This window comes from Equus asinus, chromosome X, assembly GCF_041296235.1.
Source record: "Equus asinus isolate D_3611 breed Donkey chromosome X, EquAss-T2T_v2, whole genome shotgun sequence".
In the NCBI taxonomy this organism is placed as follows: domain Eukaryota; kingdom Metazoa; phylum Chordata; class Mammalia; order Perissodactyla; family Equidae; genus Equus; species Equus asinus.
Window position 1 is genome coordinate 96,610,973 of NC_091820.1, and position 14,534 is coordinate 96,625,506.

Sequence of the window (14,534 nt, forward strand, 5' to 3'; positions counted from 1 at the left end):
TGCAGCCTCCACATCGCGGAGCAGGAAGGTGGGAAGGAGAGGCTGTGACCCAAACCCACCAGACAGAGCTTTCTGAGGTCTGGGCCATTGTCATTGTACAGGGTCACTGACAACCTCTTTCCATGCTGAAGAGAAACCTGTATGTAAAAGGAACAAAAATATTTTTTACTTTTATTCTTTGAGACCTCTGGATAAATATCTAGAGACCCATATAAGCAAAAATGGATCCGTACCATTTATGATCTTTGTGACACACTTTTACCCTTATTATCGCCATCTTTCCATGTAAATGTATGTCTATGACAACATTTTAATTTACAACAAAATTTTAGTTTTTTATTTTTTTACATCATCTGGGCGTTTCATTGTCTAGAAACCTCACAATTTACTTCACCTGCATCCTAATGATAAAAATTTCATTCCTTTACCATTTTTTCTTACAAATAATACTATACTAAACACCTTTGCTCATATATATGCAAATATCTTTGTAAATTTCTCGTTATATTAAGTTCCTGAAACTATTCTTTCAAAACCATGAAGTCTAGAAAAGTTTGTGTTAACACAATACATTCAGGATGCTATTACTAATGTATATTCCTAAGAATATGGTATCAAAGTGTCTGTTTCTCTACACGTTGGAAATAATGTGAATCACTGCTAATAGGCAACAAATTATCTCTCATCATTATAACTCTTTTTTAAATGTCTGACTAGAATTCCATCCTGTGGATGTGACGTGATCAAGTCTCACAACCCCTTGTTATTTGGCGTTCAGAGTGTTTCTTATGTTCCCTATTATCAGCACTGTGTGAATGGCATCTTTTCAGTGTCTGTACACTGCTGAAGGGTACACTTCGTGTGGCTATTTTCACTGGAGAGCTGAATGTGTCTTCTTTTAGCTCAGAAACTATCTCGGGAGAATTCTAGCGTTGTAATAACAGAACCTGGTCAATGATTCAGTGTATGAGTGTGTGTAGTATCAGTGTGTGTGCATGTGTGTGTGCACTGACAACTACATTTCCCTCGTCTTCCTTCTGTCCCTTCATGGCATTGCTTCCCATTTGTCCTCCTTTCCTAAATTCAGGCCCAGAAGTGAAGGTAGGGAGTTATCAGGACAGCAATCCTTATAACCAAATCCTTATTAACACCCTTAACTACATCCTGAAGATAAACTTCTAACAGGGGAATTGTCAGTGTAAAGAGTGTGCACCTATTGACCCTTTGAGAAGTCCTGCTGTACTGACACCCAGAAAGGTAGTTCCAGTGTAGTCTCCCCAAAGTGGAGTCATGTGATAGAGGCCACAGAGGAGTGAAGTAAGTAGTAATGCTGACATCATGTCACACAGGCCAGGCCCTCTACCCTGTTGTGGAGCCACTCAAACCATGCCACAGTCGGAAGATGTAGAAGTGATCAGAAGTAAATCAGACTTTACACACAAGTGCAACCTGCAGTAGCATGTGTGGGGGAAAGTCATTGCTTGTAGGAACACAGGACATAGAGTCAGCAAGCCTGGGATACAGCCATGGTTTTATATAAATTTGTGTTTATATAAAACACGTGCATCAAGACCATTTTTATTAAAAAGACTGATAGTCACTGTGGTACAATAGAAGACCAGGGCAACTTCATGTTGTAGACAACTTTATTGGAATATAACTTAGACAATAAAATTCACACATTTTAAGAGTACAGTTTGATGATTTTTAAAGAATATGTGGACTTTGCAATAATCACGATAATTGAGCTTTTGACGTTTCCATCACCCAAAAGTCCCATTGTACTTGAATGCCATTATGTCTTGCACTTACCTTCAACACAAGAAACTACTGATATGTTATCTGTCTCTATGGATTTGCCTATTCTGGACATTTCATGTAAATAGAATCATACAATATGTGGGCTTTGAGATATTTGACTTCTTTCACTTTGCATAACGTTTTTGAAGTTCATGCATGTTTTATCATCTATCCGTAGTTCATTAATTTATATAACTGAAAAATATTCTATTGTGTGGATATGCCACATTTTGTTTAGCTATTCATCTATTGATGATCGTTTGGGTTGTTTCCACTTTTTCGCTTTTATGAATGATGATGATATATGTGTATTCGTTTATAAGTTTTTGTGTAGATATGTGTTTTCATTTCTCTTGGGTATGTACCTAGGAGTACAATTTCTGGGTCATATAGTAACTCTGTGTTTAACCATTTGAGGAACTGCCAGACTGTTTTCATGACCCTCACAGTCTTGAGGAAACAGGTTTAGTTTGTTGTTATTCTCATGATTAAACTAGGATTATTGGTTTCCAGAAAGAATACCACAGAGCTGCAGTGCCCTTCTTGTCACAACCTAGCTGAGAGGACATGATATCCACATGATGTCACTGGAGATGTTGACCTTCATCGTTGGGTTAAGGTGGTGTTTGCTGAGTTTCTCTAGTGTACAGTACCTATTTTCCATTGGCCTACTCTATTCCTTAGAAGTGAAGCATTAAATTTTCCCTGTAATATATATATGTATAGGAGGAGAGAGAGAGAGAGAGAGAAAGAGATTGATTGATTATGAGGAATTAGCTCATGCCATTTTGGAGGATGAAAAGTCTCGTGATCTGCTGTCTACAAGCTAGAGACCCAGAAAAGCTGATGGTGTAGTTCTAGTCCAAGTCCACACTCCTGAGAACCCAAGGACCATTGGTGTAAGTCCCAGTCTCAGGGCAAGAGAAAACCAATGTCCACTTCAGCAATCAGACAGAGAGTGCAAATTCTATGTTTCTCCACCTTTCTGTTCTATCTATTCGGGCCCTCAATGGATTGGACGATGCCTACCCACATTGGGGAACGTGATCTGCTTTACTCAACCTACCAACTCAAATGCTAATCTCATCCAGCAACACCCTCACAGAACACCCAGAAGTAATGTTTAACCAGATATCTGGGCATCCCATGGCCCAGTCAAGTGGACACATAAAATGAATCATCGTAGACCTCATGGAGGGATCCTATCTACATATATTATTTGGAACTGTTCATAAAGACAATTTGATTCCTCTCACCCATTTCATTATTAATTCAAACATTTATTTATATTATCTTGGATTCATGTGTATTTATTATATAGTTTGGACTATTTTACTGAATGGACACATCCCAAAAGAACGTCCAGCACTGTGGTTTCTGTGGTGCAGTGTAAGTATTTTGATTTAAGAATCAGAAACCTACAAAAGAGTTCCCTAATATCAGCATTGTATTTCAGCACTGTCTTAGTCCATTTGAGCTGCTATAACAAAATACCACAGACTAGGTGGCTTATAGCAATAAATATTTATTTCTCACAGTTCTGGAGTCTGAAAGTCCAAGTTCAGGGTGCCAAAAGGGGAGAGTTCTGGTGAAGGCCCTTTTTCTTGGTTGCAGGCTCCAGTTTCTCCCTGTGTCCTCACATGTTGGAAGGAACAAGCAAAGTCTCTGGGACCTTTTTTATAAGGGCACTAATCCCATCATGAAGACTCTGCCCTCATGACCTGATCACTTTGCAAAGGCCCCACTACCTAATATCATTAATTGAGGGTTAGGTTTCAGTATATGCATTTTGGTTGGGACACAAACATTAGACCATAGTAAGCACTATTACATTGCCTAATTATGATATATTAGACAATGTGCAATGTTTTTAGACAATACATTGAACTATGATACAGTATAAAATAACATGATAATTTCAGGTGATTTCATTGCATGCTTAGAAATCCCTTGAGAAAGAAATAAAAACAAATAAGAAAAAGGTTGTTGAAAGGACCATGAAAAAATATTGCTACCATTCAGTAAACCTATTAGCAAAATCCCTTATGATGAAGCCAAAGTATGGAATGTAGAGAAAAATTTGTGCTTCATTTGAAGCCCATTGTCTATAGCACACTCTTCTCTATTATCTGACTTTGACTCTATGGAAAATATTTTACAACCCTAACATTTAGGTAACTGATAGCATTGTAATATAATCCTTGTCTGTACACAAATAAATGAATTCTATCTTAGAGAAGGAAACTTTTGTCTCCATTTGAACATTCATTTCTACACTCATGATCTATAAATGTGACAAAGAGGTGGATGTTGACCTTGTGAAGGTTAATTTCAGTGGCAGTGTGGGGAAACACGTTAGATGAGGGATGCAGACTGAGTTGGAGGGGAGGTGCAGGGGGATGTGAGTTGAGTATTGAGAATTCCTCATAGATACAAAGGGGAGAATGCATGTGAAGAGGACAGTAACTAGAGACTTGGAGAAGGGTCCAGGTCATTAAATTATGTTCTAAAATCATCAATTATAAGAGGTGTGAGCAGGTTGAAATCTTAATGGGAAGGAGCCATCTCTTCTTAGATTTAACATCTGAATTTACCACACCACTCTTTCCACACTTTACTTCCTTGTTTCCATTCTGGAGAAGCCTAAAACTTTACCAAAGGGATGGTATAGAGTTAGGTATTAACGCCTCTTAACTGTATGAGGGAATGGATGGATAGATGGATGCAAAATGTGTCAGGCATGTGCTGGTAATTCATGGATTTTTATGTCCCTGTGCAGAGTTCCTCATGCAGTTGACTTACCCAATGGTGTTGGGTGGCTGAGAGGATGCAGCTTCTTGGGACTCTGCAACTGATGGCTGCAAGCCCTCAACATCAGTGTTCAGAAGCAGATTTAGGCAGACCGCCACACCTTACATCCTGGAGGGATCCAACTCTGACTTAAGCCGGTGAGTTCACAGACATACTTGCTTTCCATTCTGTGAACAGGAGTGCAGTCTGCTCAGAAGCATGTTGTTGTCTAGCTCTTGTTCCATTCAGAGTCTTAACAAAGTGTAGATCTGGCTCCTCGCTAAACTTGAATTCAACATATATTCACAGAGAGACATTCATAATCTTCCAGGCATACGATCTGTTCTTAGGAACCCCCAGAGGCCACACATATACACATGCACAACCTGGAGCCTACATGCATGCCGTAGCACCAGGAGAACCAGCAGGCTCATCTGCCCATTGCTCATTGTTTGCTCGTCTGCATATGTAACCAGACCTTACTGCAGTAAAAAATAATGACGATTGATGATTAAACAGTATTTTGTGTACTAGGGAAATTTAAAAAGTTTCCTCAATATCCAGTTAAATATGATGACAATAAGAGTATTTAGTTACACAATAGTAACCCAGTGTGTGTGAGCTTGTGGGGAAGCCTACACTCTGTGATATTGCTGGTGGGAATGTCAGTCAGTACAACCTCTTTCCAGGTTGACTTGTCGATGTCCATGAAAAAGCCTGTGCACTCCCATTCTGTATGTATGTACTTGGGGCTGGCTCCTTCAAGTCTAGATCCTCAGCATGACACCTGTCCCTCTGTTAGAGTGCATATTCCTTATCATAGAAGTTGTGCGGGCATGCCACTTTTAAAAACACTGAACTAAATGCATACCCTCATTTTTGCAGAATAGGAAATTGAGGTCCAACGAATTTCAGTGACTTGCAGAAACACAGGCAGGACTAGTAGCCTGGCTTCAGAGGTAAGGATACAGATTTCAGAAGTGAAATAGGTTAGCAGGAAGCAAGATTTTCTTGATTTTGGTGTGAAGTGCGGCTGAGCATCATACAGCCTGAGCATGGACATAGGAGGTGGCAGTCTCTGCTTTTTGTCTTAGTAGCAGGATGACCCCCAGCCACGTTACTTAACCTCTGCACATTTTCTTTTTTTCTAGCTGCAAAATGGAAAGAAAATCATACCATCTAACTCCCAGGAATGTTGTGGGAAATATGCAAGATTGAAAAAGTACCAGCATTCAGGAAAGGTGAGTCTCCATGACTCCCTGAGGTCAGGGGTTGTGCTTTTCTATGGGATTTTATGTATCGACCACCTACATTGTTCTGCAACTGGCCTTTTTTGCATCAAAAATAGCATCTCTCCAGGCTTTCATTTGCATTTCATTCATTCACGTGTTTTCAAATGTTTCTTGGGCATGTACATTGCTCTTTACATGAATTTTCTGTGTGTATATGTATTATTTATTGCTAAATAACAAATTACCAAAATGTTTCCCTGCTCTAAACCAACAAACACGTATTACAACACTGTTTATTGGGGTCAGGAATAAGGAAGTGGCTTAGAAGGGCATCTCTGCCTCAGGGTCTCTCACAAGACTGCAGTCAAGGCAGAGGGAGGGGCTACAGTCACCTCAAGGCTCGACAGGAGGCTCCTCTTCCAAGCTCATTCGCATGGCTGTTGGCCCGGCCTCAGGGCCTCACTGGGCCTGGCCAGAGACATGGGTTCCTTGTTACATAGGTAACTCACTACATCGCAGCTGGCTTCTCTCAGAGTGAACATGAGAAGGTGCCCAACGAGGAAGACACAACCTCTTTGTCACCTAATCTCAGAAGTGACATCCCATCTCTTCTCATATATTCTGGGTGTTAGAAGCAAGTCACTAACTCCATCCCACATGGAATGGGACAGATTACACAAGGAAGTGAACAGTGGCAGGCCGAGATCCTTGGGGTCGTCTTAGACACTAACTACCACATCGTCATTAGACCATCTCCCCATATTTGTTACTGGGAATATTTCATATGAGAATTAGCCCTATATTATTTGCAAATATTACTCTTGCCTCATCAGACAAACTTTAATGATTTATTTTGCCATAAAGTGTTTGAAATTTTTCAATACTATAATTTAAAAGTAATACAGCTTATTATATTAAAAAATATAAGAGATTATAATCTCTGAAAGAGATTAGGACATTTGAAGCCCTGGTGGCTTCAAGACACAATGAGAAAAGCTTTAGTGAAATGCAGATTACTGAGCAGGTTTTCCCAATATGCCTAACCTCTCCTAATATCTTATGCCCTGATGCAAACTATGGATTTAATAATAGATTACTCAAATACATGTTAAGATAAAGGAGATACAATTTAGAGTACCACATGCTTACGTGAGTTTAATCAGCATTGATATTCTACCCTTCAGCTCATCTGAACAGAGGGAACACCTCTTCTTCTGACTTGGCCCCTGTCTTTCCACCGCTTTAAAAAAAACAGTCAATTCATGTAGTCCACGTACCCAGGTATCTTGGTTCCAGGTGAAGGATTTCACTTCGACCACCACCATCATCCTCATCATCCTCATCACCAAGAGGGTTGTTTTGTGAGCACCCATGGGGGAGTGTAAAGTGACCAGTCTCCAAGCCTTGCTGGCCCATCGTCTAGATAACAGGTCGCTGGGTGTATGCAGTGTTACTCAACCTTCTGTCATTATTGTTCCCATTATGGAGGTCCTTTAAACTTTTGTCCTTCATCTTACCCTTTCTCCCTAGAACATGAAATTTTGATACCACACATGATGTAACTGTTTCTGTACTGTGTGTCTCTGAGTGACACAAATAATTCTAACGTCTACCACTGCAGGTAAAATGGGAGGACACAAAATTCCTTACTTAGGTGGAAATGGGGTGTGATTTTAATCCTTGAGCCCAAACTTCATGAATGAAGAGATCAGATGACAGATGACTGATGATGCCCTGTTCTTTCTAACAAGGCACCACCAACTGGGCATGGTGGCCCAGCGTTGGCTCCAGAGGCTGCCTCTACATCTCTCACCTCCTGAGTTATTTTGTGTGGACCAACATGTGCTCTGTGTGTGGCATTGAGGGCGTGTGCTTTCTGGGCAGCAGGGAGCGGGAGGAATGCTGGGGAGGGGTCAGCTGCTAGGGAAGCCCTGAGTGTCAGGGAGGCTGATGTGAGAAGTGAGTGAAAACCGGGGCCCTGAATCAGGTCGCTCAGTTATGAAGTAATGCCTGATAATCAGGGTGGCACACTTCACCTCCTCAGAGGCACCTGAAATCCCTGTCAGAGGGTGACACTGCCGTGTTTGTGTGCCTAGTATCCTGGTTCTGAATGCGGTTCGTAACAGTGTGAGCAAAGGCAGTGTTAGTGTCTGTCCTCACCTGGCAGGGGGTGGTTGTGGGGGAGGGTCGACTCCTTTGAAGGACACAGGTGGTCAGAGCTACTTTCTAGACCCCACTGCCTGTGGGCAGGACAGCCTCCTCCAGGTGAGAGGAGGACAGCAGAGAAAGCCAGGTAGACATAAGTGTCTTTTATTTTTCTCAAGGACATCTAAAGCTTTCTGGCCATCTCTTTCTCATTAGACTTGCATGTTCATGTTGTAACACCCCTCAGCACATTAATCTGAGAACAGCTACAGAAGTAGACTGCTTGCATCTCCCATGGTAAAATATGCTGGACATCTTCTAAATAATAATACAAATGGAAGTAAGTCTAATATGTGACTCGAAGAAAATGCCAAAGTCTCACAATCAATTCCAGAGATATGAAAACGACATAAGATAAAATCCACCTCCCATTCCTAGTTTGCAAAACAGAAGAAAGACCTTAATAAAATACTGTTTTAATATGACTATAGGAATATTTGCATTGTTTACTAGGTGTCTCCTAAAGCAAGAAGTGCACACTGATAAAATAAGGACCTGGACATTCAACTCTGACTGAGCGAGGTGCTGGCCTCGGGACTGTCGAGCACTTTTACATCTTTCACAACTTGAGCTAGAACTCAGGTCTGCTGAATCACAGCTCTGTGTTCACCTCGTGAGTGACTGCAAAGCTGCCTTTAAAAGGACAGGCAGAATTTCCTTCTTTTGTTGGCTGCATAATATTCCATGTGTATATATACCACATTTTCTTTATTCAGTCATCTGTCAACAGACGCTTAGTTTGTTTCCATGTCTTGTGCACTGTGAATAATGCTGCAATAAACTCAGAAGTGCAGATGTCTCTTTCAGATAGTGATTTCATTTCTGTTGGACATAAACCCAGTACCTTCAGAATATCATGCAAAATGAAATAAGCCAGACATGGAAAGATTAATGTCACATGCTCTCACTTATATGTGGAAACTAAAAATAAATAAATAAAAGTTAAACTACACTAACAGAGAGTAGAACAGTGGTTACTAGGGGCTAGGAATGGGGGAAAAGAGGAAATATTGATCAAAGACTACAAACTTTCAGATCTAGGATGAATAAGTTCTGGAGACCTAATGTACAGGATGGTGACTATAGTTAATAATAATGTATTGTATACCTGAATTCTGCTAAGAGAGTAGATCTCAAGTATGCTCACCAAACACACACAGAAAGTGGTAAATATGGGAGGTGATGAATATGTTAACTAGTTTGATGTTCGTGATCATCTCACAATGTATACATATAACAAAACATCACATTGCACACGTTAAATATGTATGATTTTTTATTTGTCAAAAAAAAGATATAAGGGATCTTGTAAAGATGGTGGCGTAAGCAGACTCTGAACTCATCTCCTCCCATGAACACAACCAGCTTACAAGTATTTTTGGATAAATTACCCTGGATAGAAAACTGAAAACTGGATAAAAAGAACCCCCACAACAAGGGACAGTCTTGAATAAGGCAGAAGAGTCAGAAATTCCTTCTGGAGAGAATAAAACCACCTTCAGGAGCAGTGGAGTTTCTAAGATGGCCTGGCAGGAGCCACCCTAAGGTATGCAGCCCTCCCTGGAGGAGTGAGCTCTGGAGTGGGGGCCAATATGGCTATAAGCATCCTTCAGACTCAGCACAACTGAGACAAAGGTCTTACTATCTGGCTTTGCTGGCTATTAACTGTAGCAGGGGTACCCCAATAAAAGCTATCAGATGAGAGCTGAAAAGACCCAGGTCTTAAAGGGCCCACACACAAACTCACCTGTCTCAGCAACCTAAACTCACCAGAGAGAAGGCTGACAGTCCTTTGGTGAAAAGAGACTCACCTGGTGGGCTCTGGGTGCATCTCAGTGAGAGGAGAGACCTCTCTGGAGACTGAGACATTGGTGGTGGCCATTTTTCTGACCTAGTCCAGGTGTGCTGACACAGAACATGCCAGACACCATTGAAATTCTCCCCCTGGCCTGTTAGCCCAGGGGTCTGCCACACCCACTAGAGTGCAGATTTAATTCAGTTCAGCCAAGGCAGGCAGCCAGCCCTAGGCACCAGCCCTGCCCAACAGCAAGCCCTCAGGTTACTTGTCGGCCTGAATTGACTGGGTGCCTTGATCTTCTACAGGCAGGGGAGTGTGTCCATCTCTGTGGGACAGGGCCTGTGTGAGGACCAGGTGAACTGTGGAGGGCATTGTTGGAGAGGTGGGGGCCTCTACAGTGGGGCATCAGGGTACACTCCAGGGGATTGGAAAGTGTGCACGGCCCAGGACTGTGTTGATGGTGTGTAGCCAAAGGTGCAGAGGCTCCCCAAACCAAATTTACAAACAGCTGGCCAGGGAAGGAAAAAGTAGACTCCCTGGGCACCTGCATTAAGAGCAACCCTGCCACAGCAGAAGGACACAAGTAGCCCACAAAGGTGTCACTCCTGGATCATTTGGACTGGTGACAAGAGGGAAGCACACTGCTGGGCCTCAAAAGGCATCTCTTACATAAGGCAACTTCTTCAAGATCAGGAGACATAGCCAACTCACCTAATACATAGATATAAGCACAGAGAAAGAGGCATAATTAGCAGACAAAGGAATACATTCCAAGCAAGGGAAAAGGACAAAACCCCAGAAACAGGACTAAATGAAACAGAAATAAGCGACCTACCCGACAAAGTGTTCAAACGAAAACTCATGAGGATGCCGACAGATATTGGGAGAAGACTGAATGAACACAGTGAGCTCATCAACAAAGAACTGGAATATATAAAGAAGAACCAATCAGAAGTGACGAATACAATACTGGAAATGAAGAAGTCGCTAGAGGGACTCAATAGCAGAGTAAAGGATACAGAAGAACAGATCAGCGAGCTAGACAAAAGGCTAGAGGAAATCGCCCAAGCTGAACAGATAAAAGGAAAAAGACCTAAAAGGAATGAGAACAGTCTAAGGGAACTCTGGGACAACATCAAGCTCACTAACATTCATATTATAGGTGTCCCAGAAGGAGAAGAGAGGGACAAACAGGCAGAAAATTTATTTGAAGAAATAATAGCTGAAAACATTCCTAAGCTAAGGAAGGAAACAGACATCCAAGTACAAGAAGCACAGAGAGCTCCAAACAAGATAAGCCAAAAGAGGCCCACACCAAGACACATTATAATTAAAATGTACAAATTTAAAGATAAAGACGGAATCCTAAAAGCAGCAAGAGAAAGAAAACAAGTGAAATACAAAGGAAAGCCCATAAGGCTATCAGCAGACTTCTCAGCCGAACCCTACAGGTGAGAAGAGAATGACATGACATATTTAAAGTGCTAAAAGGAAAAAACCTACAGCCAAGAATACTCTATCCATCAAGGTTGTCATTCAGAATATAAGGAGAAATAAAGATTTTCCCAGAAAAGCAAAAATTAAAGGAGTTTATCACCAAGAAACCAGTTCTACAAGAAATGCTGAAGGGACTTATTCAAGTGGGAAAGGAATGACCACAAATAGGGATAAAAAAATTATCAAAAAAAAATAAACCTCCCCCAAAAAATCAGGCAGTAAAATCACTGTTAAAGGTAAAAATATAGTATAGGTAGCAGATCAACCACCTGTGAAGATAATATGAAGATTAAAATACAAAAGTACTAAAATTACCTATTTCAATAATAAGAGGGTAATGGATAGAGACACACAAAACAAGAGTTTAGATATGATTTCAAAAACATGTGGGAGGAGGGGAGTGAAAAAGTAGAGCTTTCAGAAAGAGGTCAAGCTAAAGAGTCTATCAACTCAATATAGACTATTATATACATAGAATATTATATAGAATCCTCATGGTAATCACAAATCAGAAACCTATAATAAGTAAGCAAATAAATAAGACAAAAGAAATCAAACACATTACTAAAGAAAGCCATCAAACCACAAGGGAAGAGAGCAAGAGGAAAAGAAAGGAACAGAGAAGATCTACTAAAACACCCAGAAAAAAAGTAACAAAATGACAACATATTCATATTTATCAATAGCTAATTTAAATGTCAATAGACTCAATGCTCCAATCAAATGCCAAAGGGTGGCCAATTGGATTAAAAAAACAAGACCCATATATATGCTGCATACAAGAGACACACTTCAGACCTAAAGACACTTGCAAAGTGAAAGTGAAAGGATGGAAGAAGATATTCCATGCAAATGACAAAGAAAAGAAATTGGGGGTAGCAATACTTATATCAGACAAAATAGACTTTAAAACAAAAACTGTAACAAGAGACGAAGAAGGGCACTACACAATGATAAAGGGAACAATCCAACAAGAAGATATAACCCTTGTAAATATCTATGCAGCCAACATGGGAGCACCTAAATATATAAAGCAATTATTAACAGACATAAAAGGAGAAATCGGCAGTAACACAATAATAGTTGGGGATTTTAACCCTCCACTTACACCAATGGATAGATCATCGAAACAGAAGATCAATAAGGAAACATTGGCCTTAAATGACACATTTCACCAGGTGGACTTAGTAGATATACATAGAACATTCCATCCAAAAACCACAGAATACACATTCTTTTCAAATGCACATGGAAAATTTTCCAGGATTGATCACATATTAGGCCACAAAACAAGTCTCAATAAATTTAAGAAAATCGAAATAATACCATGCATCTTTTCTGACCACAAAAGGTAGGAAACTAGAAATCAACCACAGGAATAAAATCAGAAAAGCCACAAAAATGTGGAGATTAAACAAAATGCTACTGAACAATGATTGGGTCAATGAAGAAATCAAAAAATTCCTGGAGAAAAATGAAAATGAAAATCCGACTTGCCAAAATCTATGGGATACAGCAAAAGCGGTTCTAAGAGGGAAGTTTATAGCAATTCAGGCCTACCTCAACAAAGAAGAAAAATCCCAAATAAACAATCTAACAGTGCATCTAAAGGTACTGGAAAAAGAGGAAGAAACAAAGCCCAAAATCAGCAGAAGGAAGGAAATAATAAAAATCAGAGCAGAAATAAATGAAATAGAGACTAAAAAAACAATAGAAAAAATTAATGAAACCAAGTAGTGGTTCTTTGAAAAGATAATCAAAATTGACAAACCCTTAGCTAGACTCACCAAGAAAAAAACGGAGAAGGCTCAAATAAATAAATTCAGAAATTAAAGAGGAGAAATTACAACGGACACCTCAGAAATACAAACGATAATAAAAGAATACTATGAAAAGCTGTTCCCCAACAAATTGGATAATCTAGAAGAAATGAATAAATTCTTAGAAACATCCAACCTTCCACAACTGGACCAAGAAGAAGTAGAGAATTTGAATAGACCGATCACCACTAAGGAGCTTGAAACAGCAATCAAAAACCTCCCAAAAAATAAAAGTCCAGGACCAGATGGCTTCCCTGGTGAATTCTACCAAACATTCAAAGGAGACTTAATACCTGTCCTTCTCAAACTCTTCCAAAAAGTTGAAGAGGAGAGGAGGCTTCCTAAGTCATTCTACGAATCCAACATTATCCTGATACAAAAACCAGACAAGAACAACACAAAAAAAGAAAATTACTGGCCAATATCACTGATGAACATCAATGCAAAAATCCTCAACAAAATAATAGCAAATCAAATATAACAATACATTAAAAATATCATACATCATGATCAAGTGGGTTTCATTCCAGTGATGCAGGGATGGTTCAACATCCGCAAATCTATCAACGTGATACACCACATTAACAAAATGAAGAATAAAAATCACATAATCATCCCAATAGATGCAGAGAAAGCATTTGACAAGATACAGCATTCATTTGCGATAAAACCTCTAAATAAAATGGGTATAGAAGGAAAATACCTCAACATAATAAAGGCCATATATGACAAACCTACAGCAAATATCATTCTCAACAGAGAAAAACTGAAAGCTTTCCCTCTAAGAACAAGAACCAGACAAGGATGCCCACTGTCACCACTCTTATTTAACATAGTGTTGGAACTCCTAGCCAGAGTAATCAGGCAAGAAAAAGAAATAAAAAGGATCCACATTGGAAAAGAAGAAGTGGAACTGTCACTCTTTGGAGACGACAGGATTTTATATATAGAAAACCCTAAAGAATCCACTAAAAAACATTTAGAAATAATGAACGAATACAGTCAAGTTGCAGGATACAAAATCAACATACAAAAATCGGTTGCATTTCTATACATTAACAATGAAGTAGCAGAAAGAGAAATTAAGAATACAATCCCATTTACAATTGCAACAAAAAGAATAAAATACCTAGGAATAAATTTAATCAAAGAGGTGAAAGATCTGTACACCGAAAACTATAAAACATTGTTGAAACAAATTGAAGAAGACACAAAGAAATGAAAAGTGATTCTGTGCGGTTGGGTTGGAAGAATTAACATTGTCAAAATGTCTATACTTCCTAAAGAAATCTATAGATTCAATGCAATCCCTATCAAAGTTCCAACAGCATTTTTCACAGAAATAGAACAAAGAATCCTAAAATTTACATGGAACAACAAAAGACCCCAAAT

At 39.7% G+C, this 14,534-nt stretch overlaps 1 protein-coding gene across 2 annotated transcripts in view; it reads left to right on the forward strand.

The window, feature by feature from the left end:
• The window catches only part of LOC123282634 (nuclear RNA export factor 3-like), a 69,402-nt gene that overhangs the window by 17,904 nt on the left and 36,964 nt on the right, over window positions 1-14,534 (forward strand). For both annotated transcript variants that reach the window (XM_070502362.1, XM_070502364.1), the window contains exons 3-4: window positions 4,580-4,748; window positions 5,742-5,831. The gene's annotated coding sequence lies outside the window, so the exon portion shown is untranslated. The remainder of the gene's footprint in view (window positions 1-4,579; window positions 4,749-5,741; window positions 5,832-14,534) is intronic.